This window comes from Pseudorca crassidens, chromosome 3 (genome assembly GCF_039906515.1).
Source record: "Pseudorca crassidens isolate mPseCra1 chromosome 3, mPseCra1.hap1, whole genome shotgun sequence".
Taxonomy (NCBI): Eukaryota; Metazoa; Chordata; class Mammalia; order Artiodactyla; family Delphinidae; genus Pseudorca; species Pseudorca crassidens.
In genome coordinates, this window is record NC_090298.1 from 43,471,699 (window position 1) to 43,492,313 (window position 20,615).

The 20,615-nt window shown below is 42.1% G+C and overlaps 1 long non-coding RNA gene across 1 annotated transcript; it reads left to right on the top strand.

The window, feature by feature from the left end:
- The first annotated feature begins 21 nt into the window (after positions 1-21).
- On the top strand, positions 22-17,487 carry LOC137221300 (uncharacterized). The gene is made up of 3 exons (XR_010941964.1): positions 22-268; positions 2,999-3,095; positions 17,344-17,487. It is a non-coding gene; the product is annotated as an uncharacterized lncRNA (long non-coding RNA).
- Positions 17,488-20,615: the final 3,128 nt, after the last annotated feature.

Consider the following 20,615-nt stretch of genomic DNA (forward strand, 5'->3'; position numbering starts at 1 on the left):
CCGAAGGCGACGGGGAGGCCCTCCGAGCGGCTGCGATTCCCGTAACGCGGTTCCCGGCGTCCCGGATTCGGGTTGCTGCGTCCGCGTCGTCTCTCCCAGATGAGATCGAAGGATTCTCCCCACCTCCCCTCTGCTGGCGGAAGGAGCAGAATGTTCCATTTTTCCGTGGAATAACGGGGTCGTGAACTGAAGTCCGGGTGGTGCCCGCGCCTGCCGTCCTCCCTTCTTGCCGTGGCCTCTTCGGCCTCCCTTCGAGGCCTTCCCCAGGGTACTCAGAGCCGCGAGGGACAGCCGGGTGTCCTTGGGGACCGGGGAGGCGTGGGAGCTCCTGAGGGAAAGTGAAGGGCTCGGTGGCCATGACTCCACACGAGATTACCGCAGATTGTGGCGGCTTCGGTCCAAGTTTTATGTAAACGAACCTTGCCACGATATATATATTTAAGTTAGTAAATGAGTTTGGGTGTGATTGATCAATGAACCCCAGAGTTGGTGACATGCCAAGAAACTAGTTTTTCTTGCGGTTTGTACCTCCCAATCTGTGACAAAAATACGGAGTAAAAACCAATTTCGTTAAAACTCCTTCTTCCCCGCTCGTGGTCCGGAAAATGAACCTTCAGGCTCACTTTGATTCAGTTTTTTTCCGAAGCAAGATGAGAAGCTTAGAAGATAAGCGTGTGTGTGTGTGTGTGTGTGTGTGTGTGTGTGTGTGTGTGTGTGTGTGTGTGTAGAAGCACGCCCAAGGCCAGAACCTTTTGTGGAAGAATGGCAGACTATAGAAGGGCAATAATGGTTTAATGCACCTGAACAAATTATAGCCATAAGTTAACAATTATAAGGTTCTTCATTATATTGGGGATTCAGATAGAGTAAAGCACAGACCAAATTATCATCTCTTAGTTGATCAGATAATTTTTAAAAGGCACAGAAAAGTGGGCCTGCTACGTGCCTAGTGCTAAGGGAGTCCCAGGCAAGCTTGGGGTTGGCGCTGCAGGAGAGACAAAGCTCCACTGTGTTTCACTCTTGCTGCTCCCTGTCATCCTGTTATCTAACCTGTAGAGAGTGACTGGATTGTATTGTAGCTCTGCCATTTATGGAGGTGTTTAAAACAAACTTATAAAATGTTAAATTGGGGCTTCCCTTGTGGCCCCTTGTGGTTGAGAGTCCCTTGTGGTTGAGAGTCCTCCTGCCGATGCAGGGGACACGGGTTCGTGCCCCGGTCCGGGAAGATCCCACATGCCGCGGAGCGGCTGGGCCCGTGAGCCATGGCCGCTGAGCCTGCGCGTCCGGAGCCTGTGCTCCACAACGGGAGAGGCCCGCGTACCGCAAAAAAAAAAAAAGTTAAATTGGGGAGGAGATAAATTAGGAGTTTGGGATTAACATATACACACTACTACCTGTATATACAATAGATAACCAACAAAGACATACTGTATAGCACAGGGAACTATACTCAGTATTTTGTAATAACCTATAAATGAAAATATCTGAAATACATATAGCTGAATCACTTTGCTGTACACCTGAAACAAACACAATATTGTAAATCAACTATACTTTGAAAAATAAAAATAAAGTTGTTAAATTAAAAGTTTTATTTAGATCTATTGGACATTTATTTAGGGACAATGTGTAGAGGTTAAATGTACCTTCTGTTTCCAAAGTGCCTGGGTTTGAATCCTGGTATTGCTACTTTCCATGTCTATGATCTTGGGCAGGTCTTCTCAGATTTTTCATCAACCAAATGAGAATAATGGTACCAACCTAAAAGGATTGCTTCGAGGGTTAAATGAATTAAAATACATGAAGTGCTTGGCACACAGTAGGTGCTCAATAAATGTCAGCTGTTACCATTATTGAATGTGCTTTCTCGACCTTTTCGTATTGCAGTGTATATTGAAAATGATGATTCTTCTCTGGCATAGGGAGAAGATAGAGGGGAACAATATCTCACAGCACACTAGCCTGCCTTATGCACTGGTCAGGAAAGCAAAGGACTGAGTTCTTTTGTGGATATCTTTGCATTGGCTAACACTAACCCATAAGAAACTCACATTTTGTGGAGAATGGTTAAAGTCCTAGGTTAAAACAAAGAAACAAGGGCTTCGCTGGTGGTGCAGTGGTTAAGAATCTGCCTGCCAGTGCAGGGGACATGAGTTCGAGCCCTGGTCCGGGAAGATCCCACATGCCGTGGAACAACAAAGCCTGTGCGCCACAACTACTGAGCCTGTGCTCTAGAGCCTACAAGCCACAACTACTGAGCATACCTGCCACAACTACTGAAGCCTGCGCACCTAGAGCCTGTGCTCTGCAACAAGAGAAGCCACCCAGTGAGAAGTCCGCGCACCACAATGAAGAGTAGCCCCTGCTCGCTGCAACTAGAGAAAGGCTGCACGCAGCAACGAAGACCCAACGCAGCCAAAAATAAATAAAAAAACCAATGAATCAATATTGGAGAAAGATTTTTCAGGATAGCAAGAGCCCATCTCTCCTTGGCTGGAATTAGATGACTCTCCAGATACCTCTGTAGGATACTGGTCCTGAAACAACCACTTTCAGGATAAGGATTTGTCATTAGCACGCCCTATCAAAATGCAAAGATAAGTGGGGAAAAGTGACATATCAATTGAGAACTTTCCATTTGTGCTTTGGGACTTATTTGGGATTTTAGATGTGTCAGCAGCAGAGAGGGAACCTGTACAGTGAGAGGGCAAAAAGAGGACACTGAGGTTACTCAAGTGTAAATGAACAAAGCTAGGGGAAAATGCTATAGAACAAAGGTGATAAATGTTGAAGACAAACTCTGCCTGCCTTGCTATTTGCATAAATCTGACCCTGACCAGGATGGCCATTGATTTCCTTGCCTGTGCTCAGTTGTGTTTCTGAAACTCTGTGTCAGCCTTGAATTATCCTCCTGTCCTGCATTAACCTAATGATTTCAGCATCCATGATAACAACTCAGCACGCTGACCTCGCAATTTCTCATCCTTCTCTTTTTCAGTCATCTTCAGCTTCACTCATATCAGGAACCCACAGATGTAGCCACACCTTGAAGCCAGTCATCAGATGAAATTACTCCATCTGCAAAATTTTGGCTTGTGAGTTTCCCTCTCTACCCACAGCCACCTACCCTCTACCTCTCTTACTTACTCCCACTGAGTCTGTAGTTTGTCCTCAGTGTGACCTCCAATCTTTGTTCTCCTAGTTTATCAGTTTTTTCCCACACCTTCTTTTATCTTCCTAAACTCTGAGAACCCTTTTATCAACCATTTTAGCTGCACTCTCACTAGTGTCTTTAATTCCCTTGACCTTGAGCCATGTTTACCTTCTCAATGTTATTTCCTAACTATTTCCCTTTTTCTTGAACTAGCAACTCTATCCCAACATTTATTCTTAGTGCAGAACCTTGTTTCATTATTCCCTGGAAAAACCAAGACCATCATTTGTGAGTATCTTCTTTTCCTCTAAGAGGAAGAACAATCTTATTCTTTTAAAAGATTTCCTCCTAAGTTCTTGGTCCTGCCTTTACCAGGTTCAGTCCCCTAGTTTTATATTTTTCATTATTAGCATAAAATACCTTAGAAAATTTAAAGAATTAAATATTAACTCAAAGAGTTGGGGACAGCTTTTCTGTGTGTTAAAATCTTTGTAACCTAATAACATCTAATTCACTGAACAGAATTAAAAGTAATTAATTCAATATATGTTTCAAAAAAATGAAGCAGCTTAAGGGACATTATAAACCACTTAATAAGTTTGGGGGCTTCCCTGGTGGTGCAGTGGTTGAGAGTCCGCCTGCCGATGCAGGGGACACGGGTTCGTGCCCCGGTCCGGGAAGATCCCACATGCCGCGGAGCGGCTGGGCCCGTGAGCTGTGGCCACTGAGCCTGCGCATCCGGAGCCTGTGCTCCACAACGGGAGAGGCCACAACAGTGAGAGGCCCGTGTACCGCAAAAAATAAATAAATAAATAAAAAGTTTGGAATGAAATATGAACTTAAATCAAGTTGTAACCAAATTTCCAAGCTAGAAAACAGGAAAAATTCATTTCATAGCAACAAAACTTAGCAACATTATGACTCCGTTTTGAAAATACTACTGAATACAAAACTACAGTAATCAAAAACATTGTGGTATTGGCACAAAAACAGACATGGATAACTGGAACAGAATAGCCCAGAAATAAATCCACACACCTATGGTCAATTAATCTTCCACAAAGGAAGCAAAAATATACAATGGAGTAAAGTTTCTGCTAACTTCTCAATTTTAAAATGATAGTCATAAAACTATGATATTATAAGTCTGAATAATGGTCACCAATAACTATAAGTGGCCTTCCAATAACTAGAAGGGAGGAGGAGGGGCTTTTTGAGATTCTGGTCATGTTCTGGTTCTTGATCTAGATGCAAGTTATATGGCTGTGTTCAGCTTGTGAAAAATTTTCAAGTTGTACTCTTTTAGTATACTCATTTTTCTGAATATATATTATTCTTCAGTAATATTTTTATTTAAGTCTTTAAGCCATTTTGAGTTTATTTTTGTGTATGGTGTAAGGCTGTGTTCTGACTTCATTGCTTTACATGCGGCTGTCCAACTTTCCCAACACCACTTGTGGAAAAGACTGTCTTTACTCCAAAGCAGGGAATCCGGTCAAGCTGTACTCAGAATCCTGACCCACAGAAACTGAGATAAATGTGTGTTGTTTTAAGATGCTAAGTTATGCAGCACAGAAGACTAATACAGCAGGCAAAAGTTCAAAGCTATCCATGTAAATGTTCATAATGAATGTTATTTTTACACATTCAAATCAAGCAGTTCTTAAGTCAATAAGAAGATCTGTATCTGGTGAAGGAAATATATCAAACAGGAGGCTGCTCTGGTGTCCTGAAGACCCAGGAATTAAGAGGATCTCAACCATTCCAATTTATTCAGTTAATTTTTTTTCCATAAACATTTATTGAGTATCAGCTATGTGCCAGACACTGAGATTTGGATCTAAACAAGACTCATGTGTTGTTCTTCCCTCAAAGTCTAATGAGAGAAAGAGAGAGAGAAATAAACCAGCAATTATAGTAAAGTCATAGAGCATTCTATGTAAGAGCATTCTGGGAGTGCTCCTGCATGAATACTTCAGAAACTGGGGGATTGTAAGAACTCTGTGCTTATCTCTACCTCCAATCTTACATCCTCGGACCTTGTGGTGGATTAAAGATGGCCACAGGGCTTCCCTGGTGGCGCAGTGGTTGAGAGTCCGCCTGCCGATGCAGGGGACACGGGTTCGTTTCCCGGTCTGGGAAGATCCCACATGCCGTGGAGCGGCTGGGCCTGTGAGCCATGGCCGCTAAGCCTGCGCGTCCGGAGCCTGTGCTCCGCAACGGGAGAGGCCACAACAGTGAGAAGCCCACGTACCGAAAAAAAAAAAAAAAAAAAAAGATGGCCACAAATTCTTTAATATTCCTCTGTGGAAGATGAGTTCTATTTCCCCTACTCTTTAACTTGGGTAGGCTTGAGTGCTGCACTGATTATTAAATAGAGTACAGAAAAAGTGACACTATGCCAGTTAGGGGGGCTAGCCCTTAAGAGGAGCTTTTGCCTTGGTCTCTAGAAGCCCTGAGCTATCGTGTAAGAAGTCGTACTACCTTGATAGACCATGTGAGAGGGCTGAGGTGACACGGAGAGGGACAGTGGCCCAGCTGTCCCGGCACCAGGCATGTAAATAAAGCCATCTTAAAACTTCCAGACTGTATCAGTTGCCAGGTGAATACTACTGTGATGCCAATCAGGGCTACAGAGAGCAGAAGAATTTCCTTGCTGAGCCCTGCTCAAATTCCTGACCCACGAAATTGTGAGATATAGTAAAATGTTTGTTGTTTTAAGTCACTAAGTTTTGTTAAGGAGCAATAAATAACCAGAATGAAACCCTCAAATCCGTCATGCACAATGCTGAAAATCTGACCATCTTATTCTTTGAAGGTCTGTCAATGCCTTCCTATCACCTTAGCCCATTTTGTATGTCATAAAAATCCTCCTTCACCTGACCTTTACTCACTTCTCCAGCCTTATCTCTACTATAACCTCTAACTCCTGGCTGTCACATTACCAATTTGCTAATGGTTCCTGGGCCAGCCTCCAGTATACTGTTTCCTGCTTCCATGCCAAAGAAAGAGCTTATGCTGTTCCCTTGGCCTACCATCACCTTCTTCATTTTCTTCATTTAACTTGATCACCTTTCTTCAGTGTCTTAGGGGTTATGTCCTCCTTCCAGAAGTCTTTTCTGACTTCTCGCTGCTCTAGGCCCTGAGAAACTCACAGCAAAAGAATGCAAATGAGGGACTTTCCTGGCGGTGCAGTGGTTAAGAATCCACCTGCCAATGCACAGGACACGAGTTCGAGCCCTGGCCTGGGAAGATCACACCGTGCGCCACAACTACTGAGCCTGCACTCTAGAGCCCATGAGCCACAGCTACTGAGCCTGCATGCTGCAACTACTGAAGCCCACGTGCCTAGAGCCCATGCTCCGCAACAGGAGAAGCCACTGCAATGAAGAGCCCGCAAACCTCAACGCAGAGTAGCCCCCTCTCGCTGCAAGTAGAGAAAGCCCATGTGCAGCAACAAAGACCCAATGCAGCCAAAAATAAATAAATTAATTTTAAAAAATGAATGCAAATGATTCCAGGTGATCTCCTCTACTTCCTTTTTTCCAGAGTGAGCTAACTTCTGGGTCATTAGGAGAGGGCTTCTGTCCTCTGTCTTGACATGCCCTGGTGTCTGTTGAGATGAACAATAGCCTTATGTGGCTCTTAGGTGTCATCACTGCCACATTAGGCACCTATGGAGATGTCTTTGGCCCACTTGGACTCGATATACATTCCATTCCACTTCCCACTTTCATGACTCATTGTCTTGACTATGTAGCCTCTTGCTCTTCTCTTTGCCTATGCCTCTCTGGGGCTGCTAGAGATTCAGAGGAGCTGCCTCAGGCTTTCCTTACCTATGGCACTCTATGTGGCCATCTTTAACTTACTACTGTCACGATATTGTGGGCTAAGAAACATCTGCTAGGCTGCTGCCTCCCAGGATTTCATATGGTAACAGATCCCCAACATCATCATGAGCCTTCATCATCTTTCCCCACCTTAGATCTAACCTCAAGGTAAGGGGCATGGTGGAGGACCTTTTCTTACAGTTTCAGTATCTCAAGTTCTCTTGCTTACCCTCATTTATCCCCTTTTGTGTTCCTCAACTTGGAAAGTCTCTATCTAGTCTGCAGGTGGGGGTGGGTGGGAGGTTGACGTTAGCAGAAGGGACAATTAAAACTGGTCAGCAAACACTCTTCCCAAATCTCTGTCGTATACCTGGACCAAGGCTTCTGAACTTGGAAGAGTTTGACACCTTTATTCTCTGCTAATGATGTGCTAATTTTTCTAAAGCAATAGGGGAAAGTTAGTAAATAGGGGAATGCAGAGAGAAAAAGCATAATTTGGAGTGAATACTAAAATATCTTGATATACCATAATAAAGTTTTTACGCTTCCAAATCTATGCTCTCTCTTCTCAGATTGGCCAAGACAGTCATAGGTAAGAAACCCCAAATTGGAATGAAGAGTGTCTACTTCTTTAGTCGGATTTCTGCCATGTGGGTAGTGAGAAGGGAGAGATCAACTAGATGAAAACTTGCTTTCAAGTACCTGGGCCCAGAGCTTAGAACTGGATATTTTCCCAGGGGTTGATTGACTTGGGGGCTGAGCCTCATAGGTCATGTAGAAAATTTCCCAGTGACATTCAAGGTAGCCCACACTTTCTATTGTGGTAAATAAAGGGAAAAACTAAAAAAGCTACCTGGCACTGAACTTCTTTTGGTGGCTAGCTCAGTTCTGCGTTGTGTAGCTGTGGGAGGGAAGGTCACCGCTACATGTCTCTCCCGCTTTGGCTATTTCTTCATGCCTTCCTTTCTCCTACACCCTCTTACCTCTTAACATCATTATCGTGGATGTTTTTCCATATACAGCCTTTTTCTGCATGCATGAACGCATGAACAAGAAATGAAAGAATGAGCAATAGCTCCCGTGTGTTTACCTGTAATGGTAGGAGGTGGGAAGGAAGCTGAGTATGTCTTTAAATCTCTCTAGCGTCTAGCTGTAGATGGGCTAAAGAACCCAACCTCAAATGCAGAAAACTATTCAAAACCATTTACTCTGTGATTTTGATTTAAAAAAAAAAAGATAAAATGATGTTTTTTCTAGGTAGGAATACATTGTGCTGCTTCCTCTAACTGCTCAGAGACAAATTTTTGATGCCTGAATAACAAGGGTAGTCATAACAGCAACCATTTTCTTGAGTGTAGCTTTGTGACAGGAACTCACTGTATTAGGTATTTTATATCCCAATTAATCCTTGCAATGTGGAAAGTGTTGTCATTCCCATTTTATATATGGGGAAGCAAAAGTTCTGAGGGTTTAAACAACTGGCTGAGGTCACACAGCTAGAAATCTGTTCATGGGGACTGAAACCTAAGTCTTTATTGCTGAAAGTCATATTCTTTAATGATGCTACATTGTCACCTCACCACATGTCTCATAAATGCCTCTAATGATTTTCATTATTTTGTGCTTATCAAAATGTAATGAAAGAGGCTTTGGAGAAAATTCTTTTCTACCCACAAAGCTTTGTCATGTTGTTCCCTCTAAATCAGGGCTGTCATGGTGGTAACTTCTATGAGTAAGGATTACTGTGTGTGAAAAATCTGGGACTTGAATCCTGAGACTATGCTCTTAAACACTCTGGAAACAGCTATTTATAAACTATAGTGTATAAAGTTATTTTTATAATTTAAAATATGTACAGTCAGTCTCAATTTCTGTATCAGCTAGGGCTCCTTATGCTAAGTGACAGAATAACCCAATACTACTTCTGAGAAGTCCAGAGGCTCCAGGAAAACTTTGATCCAATAACTCAAATGATGCCACTAAGGATGTGTCTTCTCTCTGTCTCTCTACTGTGTTTCCACAGTATGGCTGGAGCCTTGGACTCTACTCAGTGGTCACCTGGGTCATTACCATGTTTCCACTCCGTGGTGACAAAATACCTGCAGAAGTTTGAAACTTAACATTACCACACCATTTTAATAGGGGAAAAGTGGAAGCTTGCCTTTCCCCAAAGCTCTAGCAAACATTTCTTCATGTCTCATTGGCTCTAATTAGGTTACATGTCCACACACAAACCATGGCAAAGGGGATGAGCTAAGCTGATTAGCTTCAGTCCATTGGGTCCCACTTCTGTGGTTCACACCAGACACATGTCTGAGAATGAGAGGGTGGTTCCCTAAAGCAAATACAGGGAATTATTTCATGGAGGGAGAATGTACACTGGGCAGGAAATGGCAGGTGTCCACGGCACCCATGCTCCTACGGTCTAGAAGTATTCATATTTTCTAAGAATATTTTTTACTTGCATATACTTTTTGTTTTGTTTCTTCATCTACCATTATGGCGTAAGCAATTTCCCATGTTGTTAAAAGCTCATTTTACTAACTACACTCATCATGCTTTTATTAGCTCAATGAAATCTTCAAATAGAGTCCATCGATATAGATATTGACAGTAGACGTAGCTGGAGGGTATGGTAACTTCAAATTAGCCAGGGTATCGTCTCAGAAGGAGGCAGCTGCCTGACTGCTCCCAACTACTCTTGCTTCTTCTACAGCTAAGCCTCAAGCCCCTCTCTGCATGGCTTTTGGGGTTTGGTTTGTGAGGGGAGAGGGTGAGGAGAGTGTAGGCTCAACCAGTATTTGGCCTACTTTACCCTATCATCACCATCCCCCAACAGAAAAACTGTAGACACCAACACATACTCCTTCATGACCTGAGAAACTTTATAGCTTGGGTAAAAAGACCAAACAGTGGGAAGAAATTAATTAGAACTATGGCACATTATGGGTGGAAGGAGCTGCCATTGTATGACTCTGAAAACCTTCATCGTGGCCCTGGCATCAATCTCTGAAGATATACAATATCGCCTCTGTGTGAGGTGTTTTTCATTTTTGGTTGGAATTTTCACTTGTAAGAGGGCCAATTTCGCTAGGATTTGGCCAGAATATTTTAGATCTTGAATTTGTGGGTCCAAACTCATTTGTGCTTTTTCTAAATAGAATAGTTAGGTTGAATCTAACAGTCAACATCGTGCCAAGCAAAATATTTTCTTCTTTGAGGCAAGTAATGAGTTCCAATATTCTTCCTGAGCCTTTCACACATAAGGAAACAGGTCACATCAGTAAAACTGCCTGGGGGGAAAGTATATGATAGCATTTGTAAAGCTAACATTCTAGGAGAGGGAACCATACAAATACAGAAAATTATTAATTGCTATTTTGTGCCCTTAGATGACTTGATGTTTTGTGTGTTAGTCTCTAAGTGAAGTTCACAGTGATCACATTATGTGTGAGGGTGCAAGGCACTGGCCAAGGGGTAGGTAGCTGTTGGCTCTGATTTCTGTTCTGCTGGGCCTTGATGGAAGCAACCAGTTAGGTGAATAGAGGCAGGCAAACACCTTTTACATGATGTGAAATTGGTAATGATTTGGTGTTTATGATTATGGGTCTCAGAAGAGTCACTGGAGAGGAGACAGAAGACCAGATAACTCTACCACTTCTCAGCTCTAGTAACTTTAGGCGGGTTACTTGTCTCACCTGGACCTCCATTTCCTCATCTGTAAAATGGAAATATAATCTTTTTCAACAAGTTATTAGGGGAACCTCCCTGGTGGTCCAGTGGCTAAGAATCCATGCTCCCAATGCAGGGGGCCCTGGGTTCAATCCCTGGTCAAGGAACTAGATCCCACATGCCGCAACTAAGAGTTTGCATGCTGCAACTAAAAGATCCCGCACATGGCAACGAAGATACTGCGTGCTACAACTAAGACCCGGCGCAGCCAAATAAATAAATAAATATTAAAAACGAAAACAAAAACAAGTTATTATGACCATTATGAAGAACAGTATAGGGGTTCCTTAAAAAACAAAAAATAGAACTACCATATGATCCAGCAATCCCACTCCTGGGCATATATCCTGAGAAAACCATAATTCAAAAAGATACAGGCACCCCAGTGTTCACTGCAGCACTATTTACAATAGCCAAGACATGGAAGCAACCTAAATGTCCATCAATAGATGAATGGATAAAGAAGATGTGGTACATATATACAATGGAATTTTACCCAGCCATAAAAAAAAATGAAATAATGCCATTTGCAGCAACATGGATGGATCTAGAGATTATCATACTAAGTGAAATAAGTCAGACAGAGAAAGACAAATATCATATGATATCACTTATATGTGGAATCTAATAAAAAATGATACAAACGGACTTATTTACAAAACAGAAACCGACTCACAGATCTCGAAATCAAACTTATGGTTACCAAAGGGGAAACGTGGGGGAAGTGATAAATTAGGAGATTGGGATTAACATATACACACTACTGTATGTAAAATAGATAACTAATAAGGACCCACTGTATAGCACAGGGAACTCAATATTCTGTAATAACCTATATGGGAAAAAAATCTGAAAAAGACTGGAGGTATATATATATATATATATATATATATATATATATATATATCTCTGATTCATTTTGTTGTACACCTGAAACTAGCACAACATTGTAAGTCAACCATACTCCAATAAAAATTATTTAAAGAAACCCAAGTTGGGGCTTCCCTGGTGGTGCAGTGGTTGAGAGTCCGCCTGCCAATGCAGGGGACACGGGTTCGTGCCCTGGTCCGGGAAGACCCCACATGCCGCGGAGCGGCTGGTCCTGTGAGCTATGGCCGCTGAGCCTGCGCGTCCGGAGCCTGTGCTCCGCAGCGGGAGAGGCCACAACAGTGAGAGGCCTGCGTACCGAAAAAAAACCCAAAAAACCCCCCAAGTTATTATGAAATCTAAATAAGATAGTGTATGTAAAGTTGATTTATGTGGAAAAATACTTTATAAATGTTAAGGTATGTTACTATTGTCATTATGATTATTATTACTATTAAGTTTTATCATGCAAAGACTTACAGATTGATGAGTAAACTGTCATAGCTTAGTAGAGATCTGTGGCTTGGGGTCTCAAAATAACAACAAAAACATAAATGTTGGTACTAGTCTCCATTTTACAAAAACAAACATAAATATCTACCCCTATTTTACACACAGACAGACACACATACAGCAGTTTGTTTAATTGGTGCCCTTGGTAATGATGGGGTAGATTTTTTTGACCTTTTTAGTTCTTGCTCCCCACTTGTCAAGTAGTCAAGGCAGGATTCCTTCCAGATTCCAGAATCATAACTTCTGAGAATTGGTAGATACACCAGAAATTTGACTGTACATCCAACCTTCATATTTTACAGATGAGAAAATTGGGACCTGCTCTGCCTCTAATTGTCCCTGGTTCAAATAAATAATTAATGGCAGAATTGGGATGACAAAGCACAGTCCCAGGCTCTTACCACTGTCACAAGTAAGTGTGACATAGGACCAAACGACGTGGAGCAGCCTGGGTCTGACATTAAATCCTCAAGTGATCCCATTACATTGAGATACAGTCTTTTGTCTGTAAATAACTGAGGTTTTTGAGTAACTGGCTGAGCCTGATGGAGGTCAGATAGGGATTGTTCTGATATCATAAATTGTATTATCTGTAAGGATATTGTTTAGAAAACATTACCATGGTATAATTCTTGTTAATTGCTTAGGATGAGAAATTATACCCACCATTTATTAATCATGCATTATGTGCCAGGTATTCACCTTAAGATAACTTAATCCTTCCACCAGTCTGGAGAGTTGGTATTAATCTCCCATTTTACAGATGAAATCAAAGCTCAGAGAGGCTAGGGAACTTACTCAAGGGCACAGAGCTGGTAAATGTCAGAGCCAGGATTGCAAGCCAGGTCTGTAAGGCACTGAAGCCCAGACTCTTTCCACCACTTAGTGTGTATGGATAACTCAGAGACAAAGACTGATTGTCTCATTGATGGCCACATCTTTAGTTGCTAGCCAATTTGAAAACAAAACTTCTGCACAAGGATTAGTTGTCCTAACCCAGAGTTGCTAGCTTAACACAATTCACACTGTTAAGATTCTCTACTTCAAACAAGTGCTCGGAATCTTCCTTGTTACAGTGAATTCACAGTGTTGTGACCCCAGCTCTCCAAATCTTTCCAAACACGTCAGGTTCCTTCCTTGAATGTGAAGGGAAGGAAAAGAATCACTGTACATAGTCAAATATGGAAACTTTGGTTTGAATAAATGTAAGAGGTAGAGATTTGGGCAAACACTCAAGTTAAATAGGATTTGGTTACTGCTCAGGGTTAAGGCATAACAATAAATACTTTTCGGATAACTAACTGAAAGACAGATGTGTCCCCTCTTTTTCCTGGGAACCGTACGCATACTTGAACATCCAGCAAAGGATCCTGGAGAGGAAGGTGAGAAGATTTTTACTATTCTACAATTGGACTAAAATAATCTTACATGTAGAAATACACATTATGCTTTCCTTTGGAAAACCTCATTCTACGCACAGGGCATATGGACTGTGAAGAGGGTGGGCAGATGACTAAGTTGGGGTCAGAACATCTCTGAGTCCTGGCTCTGTAACTTCCTGACTATGCAGCCTTTGGCAAGGTGCATAATCACTCCAAATTTCACTTTCCTAATGGGCAACGTGGGACTAACAAAGGCTGCCCCTGGGTACTGCACAGGGATGGTACGAGAACCAAATGACAGAAAGACCATAAAGCACTAGGGAGATGTAGGGAGTTACTATTAGCTGCAGAACTTCCTTGCTTTGTGTGTGACTTGCTGTGATAGGCTGGTGGGTGGGGAGATGGTGGTGGGAAGTGTGGTGCTGAGGAGGATACTGGTAGTGTTTGCATTTAAACCACAGCTGCCGGCAGAAAGCCAGGGCCAAGCCTGATAGCCTAGCCGCACTTGAGACTTGTTTTCTCTCTTCACGCTCGTTCACCGCCTTGCCCGTGAACAGGGAAATATTAGGCCCTTCAGCTCCTACAGCCACAGGGAGGAGGGAAGCCAGCACTGAGCGACAAATAAGTTCGGCTCCTAACAGTAACTGCTACCTACTGAGTGCTTACTGTGTGTCAGGCATGATGCCAAGTATTTGACCTATATGATCTTATTTATTTCTCATGTCAGAAAATGAGATAGGTATGATTATTATCCCCATTTTACAAATGAGGAAACTGAGAGTGAGAGAAGATAAATAACTTGCCCAAGATTATAAGTAGACAGCGGTCTTCACCAAGAGTCAAACCCAGGTAGTCTGATTCTAAAACGCACATCCTCAAACACTAAGCTATACTGTCTCAGGAGCCCGAGTGGTCTCTGTCTCATGTGCCTCACACCTTTAGCTCCCTGCCGTCAAACACAGCACCACTGGTGGGATCCTGTTTCTGAAGAAAGCAAATGCAGAGAAGGGGGTTGGGTGCTAATGATGATCTAGAAACTCCATTTCCTACTCACCACATAGACCTGCCTCAGTGTGGTAATGGCCTGTCCTGTGAGGGTGACCAAGCATTTATCTGGTAACCTGGGTCTTTTTGCTCTTGGAGATTCCAGCTAATAAATGTCATAAAGTTGTCTAACTCTAGTTTTAGGCCACAGCAGGATTAGAGTTGTAATTAAGGCAGGGTTTGGTGTGGTGGTCATAGCCAAGGAACATCTGTGAGCTGGGGATGGGGAACAGTGGCAGCAACTGGTAGCACACCAACTCCCATCTCCATGGACCAAGGGAATCACCATCTATAGGAAATATTTCCTGAGCATTGCTGGGATGCCACCCACTAAGCCAGGTGCCGGGTATCTACACACAATAAGGTACTTAGACATAAGAGAAAGCAGTAGAAGGTAGGATATGGTGAAAACAGATCAGTAGCTCAGAAGGTAAGTGACTTCAAAAGAGGAGCAGACAATTTGGAGTAGAGCAGTCAGGATGACCTTTATGAAGGAGGGAGTGAATTGGACTTTGAAGGAGGGATGGAATTTGACTACGTGAAAAGGAGTGGGGATTGAAGGGAGAAATGTGAGAAAGGATAGCATTGTAGGAGAAGGTATAGTGCCAAGGTAGGTTCAAGAAAAGTGGGAATGAGCGCTAGTGTGTAAGGATGCTTTCAGCTAGTTGAAACAGAAATGGCTTCCACACACATAGTCCAGAGGTTGGGTGAGCTTCTGGATGGCTTGAACCAGCAGCTAAACAGTGCCAGGTTTTCATGTCTCTGCTTTACAGTTCCTAGAGTCACCTCTAACAGTCAGGCAATATATTCCCTGCTCACATCCAACAAAAGAGAGATTGATTTATCTTTCCCAGAAATCTCCAACTAACCTCTCTTTGTATTTCATGGGCTCAAACTGGCTCTAGGCCTGTCTGTTTGCAAACCCGTCATTGAAGGAAATGGAATATTATGATTGGCTTACACCAGTGGATCTCAGACTTTAGTCTGCATTGGAATCACCTGGAGGGCTCGAACAAACACATATTGCCACCTTGTTCTACCTAAGAGTTTCTGATTCAGTAGGTCTCGGGTTGGAATTTACATTTCTAACAAGTTACCATGTGATGCTAGTACTGCTGGTCTGGGACCTCACTTCGAGGACCACTATCTTAGAATAATCATTTGGGGGTGGAATGGAGGTTGGGGCCTCAATCACAATGTCTCCTACGGATAAGGCCACCAAATGTCCTGGTTTGCCTGGCACAGCTCCTCTTTATGTCTGTTAAGCCAGTGTAATTATGTCCCCTTTACTCTCAAAAGTGCCCTGGTCACTTTCACATATAAATTACATGATTACCTGACTATAAGGTGCTTTAGTTGAAGACAGAGATCCTTCTCTACAAGTGAGCACGGGCTAGGATTCATCAATAAAATATGTCTTCCAGTTGGGAGATCTCTTCTTTGTCCTGTGTCCAAGGATCTAAAAGAGAGAAGAAATGGCCATCAGTATCAACCATATTTTACACTGTTGGATCCTGACTGATGTGTGTTAGGAGCATTGCTCTTAATTTATATGGAAAGTGTTCTCTACTCATTGTAAATACAGCTTTTGATATCCTTTTTGCTTAACGTTCTTAACAGTATAATTCATTTTACTGAACAGTAAGGCATCAATTGCAAATAACTCATTTTATGTCTTACAGTCATCGACTTACAATTTTTATGAAAATATGAAACATATTTTATATCAAGCTAAAATATCATATTTTAAAAACTTTGACCATAATGCAGCTCACAGTAAAAGAGAATTCAGAATTAATAAACAGTGTTGGTTGCCAAGTATTTCTGCTTCATCCAGAACTAAACGTTTTTGTTGAAAATTTACTACATCTGGCATAGTAGGAGGCCATGTAATTTCTGGAAGAAAAGCAGTGAAAGAATATTCCTGTTTCTCTTTCTTAACCTAGTAGCTTTTTCTTAGCTTTTCCTACCTAAAGGTTGCCAAAGACTAGATTTGACATGATCTTACATATTAGATACCTCCAACCTTATTCATATAATCTGGTTTAACCTCTTGAGTTTCTTAAGAAACTGATAACAAGCAGTGTTGGGGATGCAGATTAAGTGTTTACTTCAACCACTTCCAACCCCACACAAAATCACAAACTCAAGCAAAATCCAGATGATAGTCACAGACATCTCATTGCTCTTGGCAAAACCAAGAATTGTGAAATTTTACTTAATCCAAAATTGTTTGAATTTTGTTGTTCTAAGCCTTTTGCTAGTTTCTTCTTATGCCAAAATAGCCACATATGGTTTCAGTCCTTTGAGAGAAGGACAATTTGGGCTGAACCTAGTAGAATAGCAACGTTTTAAAAGTTTAAACATGGTAGAATTTTTGAGTTGGAGAGAGCCTAGTAGTCTTCTGCTCTAAACTGCCGTTCATTGTAGTAATCTCCCCTCCAACACCAGTGAGAAAAGGTTCTTTAAACTGAGTTACTGTTGCCAGTGATAGAAAGGCAACAGCCTCAAAGGGTGAGCAATTGGTTTCATTGTTGAACAGTTTTCACCAGAAACATTTCTTACAGTGAGTTACAACGTGTCTCCCAAAATGTTTACTTTAGAGGACTATAGACTATGCTATGGACTAAACTGTATCTTCCCCAAGTTTGCATGTTCAACCCCTAACCCCCAATGTGACTGTACTTGGAGATAGAGATTTTAGGAAGTAATTAAGATTAAATGAGATGATAAGTGTAGCATCCTAATCTGATAGGATTGGTGGTATCATCAGAAGATAAGGAGAAAAAGATCTTTCTCTCTCTCCATTTCATGCACCAAGGAAAGGCCATGTGGGGACTCAGTGAGAAGACAGCCATCTGCAAGCCAGGAAGAGAGCTCTCACCTGAAGCTGAATAGACCGGCACCTTGATCTTGAACTTCTAGCCTCCAGAACTGTGAGAAATAAATTTCTGCATTTAAGCCACTCAGTCTACAGTATTTTGTTATAGCAATCTGAGCTGACGAAGACAGACTGTATGGACTGCCTTTTCAATACCAGAGGTCTCAGCTATCATGCCCATCCTAACACAGTCTTTAAAATGAAAATTCACAGTGACTTCCATTTTCTTTATCTGATTGCAGTCCAGACTGCCCCTTTTGAGATCACTCCAGCTTGGATCTGTCTCATCAAAATAATGTTGTCTAGAACTGAAAATATAATATTCTAAATTCATTCTGACCAATGCAGAATACATTAAAACATTATTTTCTATAAGTTAGATTCCATGTCTTCTTGTGGGCCGTACAATATAACATTGGTTTGGGGTTTTCAGGAACACATTATATACAGGTTAAATTTGTGGTCACCTAAAATCTGCATATTTTAAATAATGAGCTTCTTTCTGGGCCCTGTAATCCAGTAGCTTCTTGGATTACCAAGTATTAGACCATATGAAAAAAAAGGTAGAAGTTTAAAGAAAACTGATACAGTTGACCCTTGAACAACATAGGTTTAAACATATACACTTTTTTCCCCCAATAAATAGCACTACATGATCTGCAGTTGATTGAATCTGCAGATGTGGAACCTTGGATGTGGAAGGCTAACTGTAAAGTTAAACTCAGACATTCAAGTGCATGGTGGGTCGGCATCCCTAACCCCCTCATTTTTCAAGGGTCAAATGTATTTCACCATATAGCTGTGAACTCCAAGAGCCAGGTGGTTTACATAATATATATCAGTTATATACTATGTTGGAAGAGGTTAAATGCTATGGAAAACAAGAAAAAGTACAGCAGAGTAGGAGGTTTGGGGATTACATTCCTCTGGCCAGAGCATAGCAAGAAGCACTAGATCTCATTAACATGATTGTCACTTTTTCTATTTCTGTTGCCTCAAACTCAGCTGTGAGTAAATTGATTAATTTGGAAATTTATTACGTATTTCACATATTTAATATCTCTAATGCAGGGTTGTTGTAGACTATGCTAATTAATTCAGCTTAGGAAATAGTCACTGAGTTATTCATTTAGAATAACACATTGTGATTTTATTTATTAGTGGTATATCTGATTTTGAAAGTGCCTTCATTTAATCAATTGATTCATCACCCACCATTCAGTCAACAAATATTTGTGGACTGCTTGTTAGGCAGAAGGTTGAATTATAGGTACATGTATTAAAGTTATAGTTACAGAATTACAAACTCTAGAATTCCTGGGTGTTTGTAATGGTGGATAGGTGCCTAGAAATATGAAGTTAAAAATGGCAGTATATATATATATATATATATATATTTGGCTACATTGGGTCTTCGTTGCTCTGCACAGGCTTTCTCTAGTTGTGACGAGTGGGAGCTACTCTTTGTTGCAGTGCACGGGCTTCTCATTGTGGTGGCTTCTCTTGTTGCGGAGCATGGGCTCTAGGCACACAGGCTTCAGTAGTTGCAGCACGTGGGCTCTGTAGGTGCAGCACATGGGCCCTAGAGTGCACGGTCTTCAGTAGTTGTGGTGTGCAGGCTCTAGAGCACAGGCTCAGTAGTTGTGGCACATGGGCTTAGTTGCTCCACGGCATGTGGGATCTTCCCAGACCAGGCATCGAACCTCCCCTGCACTGGCAGGCAGATTCTTAACCACTGAGAAAATGGCAGTATATTCTAATCCAAAGAATATAGCTGAGGTATAAGCATTTTTCTGTTTTTGCTTTTACCAATAGGTAAGAACATGTTAGTTGGTCTCACAATACCTCCCTGGTAGATAGATTAGCATGTTTTCCTCATTGTATGTGTGGGGAAACTTGAAACTACAGGAAGATAGGTGTCTTACCCTTAGTCACTCAGGGAGTGTTAATATTGCAGTGGAAACCATAGATTTCAGGGTCATCGTCTAGCAACATCTGATCTTCAGCCGATTAGTATAAGAGTTCATGCAGCTTTGGCTCCAAGTCTCTGGGAGCCAGGGAGCCTTCACTGTAACATCACCCAGACCTCCCCTGTTTCTGGAGTCCACATCTTCGGTGTCAAAAGGCCTCAGGTATCAGAAGTTCTCAGGGTGCTCCAGGCTGTCTGTCTTTGCCAATGGGGTTCAGCCCTCCCTCTGGTCCAGGTATCAGTAGGTGAAAGTAGGGGCAGGAGAAAAGGCCAAAGAAGGAACCAATCATATTTATTCCAGCTCCTTTATCTTACTGCTGCTCCCAACTTGTTACTTATCCTTCTCCTAATCAATTACAGAAAAAAAAGGAAAATGATAATCACAAAAGAATCTAGATAAGTGACCCTGACCACTTAGCTTCTGGGAATGTCATGTTGTTGGGCTACACCTGCAGACCTGCAAGCCTTGTAGTTGCCCAGCCCTGAGACAGAAGAAAGAGGCCGGAGACAGCGACAGAGACAGCAGTGATTTATTGAACAGATCTTACATGTCCGCAGCAAAAGGTCCTGCTGTCTGCTGTCCACTGTGTACGACAGACAGCAGCAGGACATGGCAACAACCTTCACTACTCGGGGAGAAGGAGGCTACCATTTATAGGGGAAATTGACCTCAGGTTGACTCATCAGTTACCAGGGAAACAAGCAGTTGGGCCACATCCTTCCCAGGCCCTCAGGTTAATGACCATCATGATGGCAGATGTTTCCCTTTAATAAACTAACAGGTAGAGCCATTCTGGCCTAAGGATTAGAACAGTCACTAGCTAAGGCAGGGGGCAAGCACGTTCACATAAGGAGGGTGTAGGTGAAGCAGGGACTGGTTGAGCAGGGGATGTACAAACAGCAAGAGAACTTCTTGAGTGGCCTGACCATACACATGTTCACCCCTTACCTTTTGCACATTGTCATCTGGTGATTTTCAACCTGGATACAAAATGGGCAGAAGGCATATTACCCTATTGAGATGTATTAAAAACACCTAGGGGAAGGGTGTTAAAGCGTGCATCTCTGCCTCTGACCCTCCCAAGAGGATCTCATACTAGCAAAGGTTCTCAACCCTGGCTGCACATTAAAATTACCTGGGGAATTAAAAACAAAATTCCCAGGCCTGGGACCCACCTCCAGGTGTTCTGAGTTCCTTGGTCTGAGGTACAATCCTGACCAATATTTTTTGAAAGCTCCAATG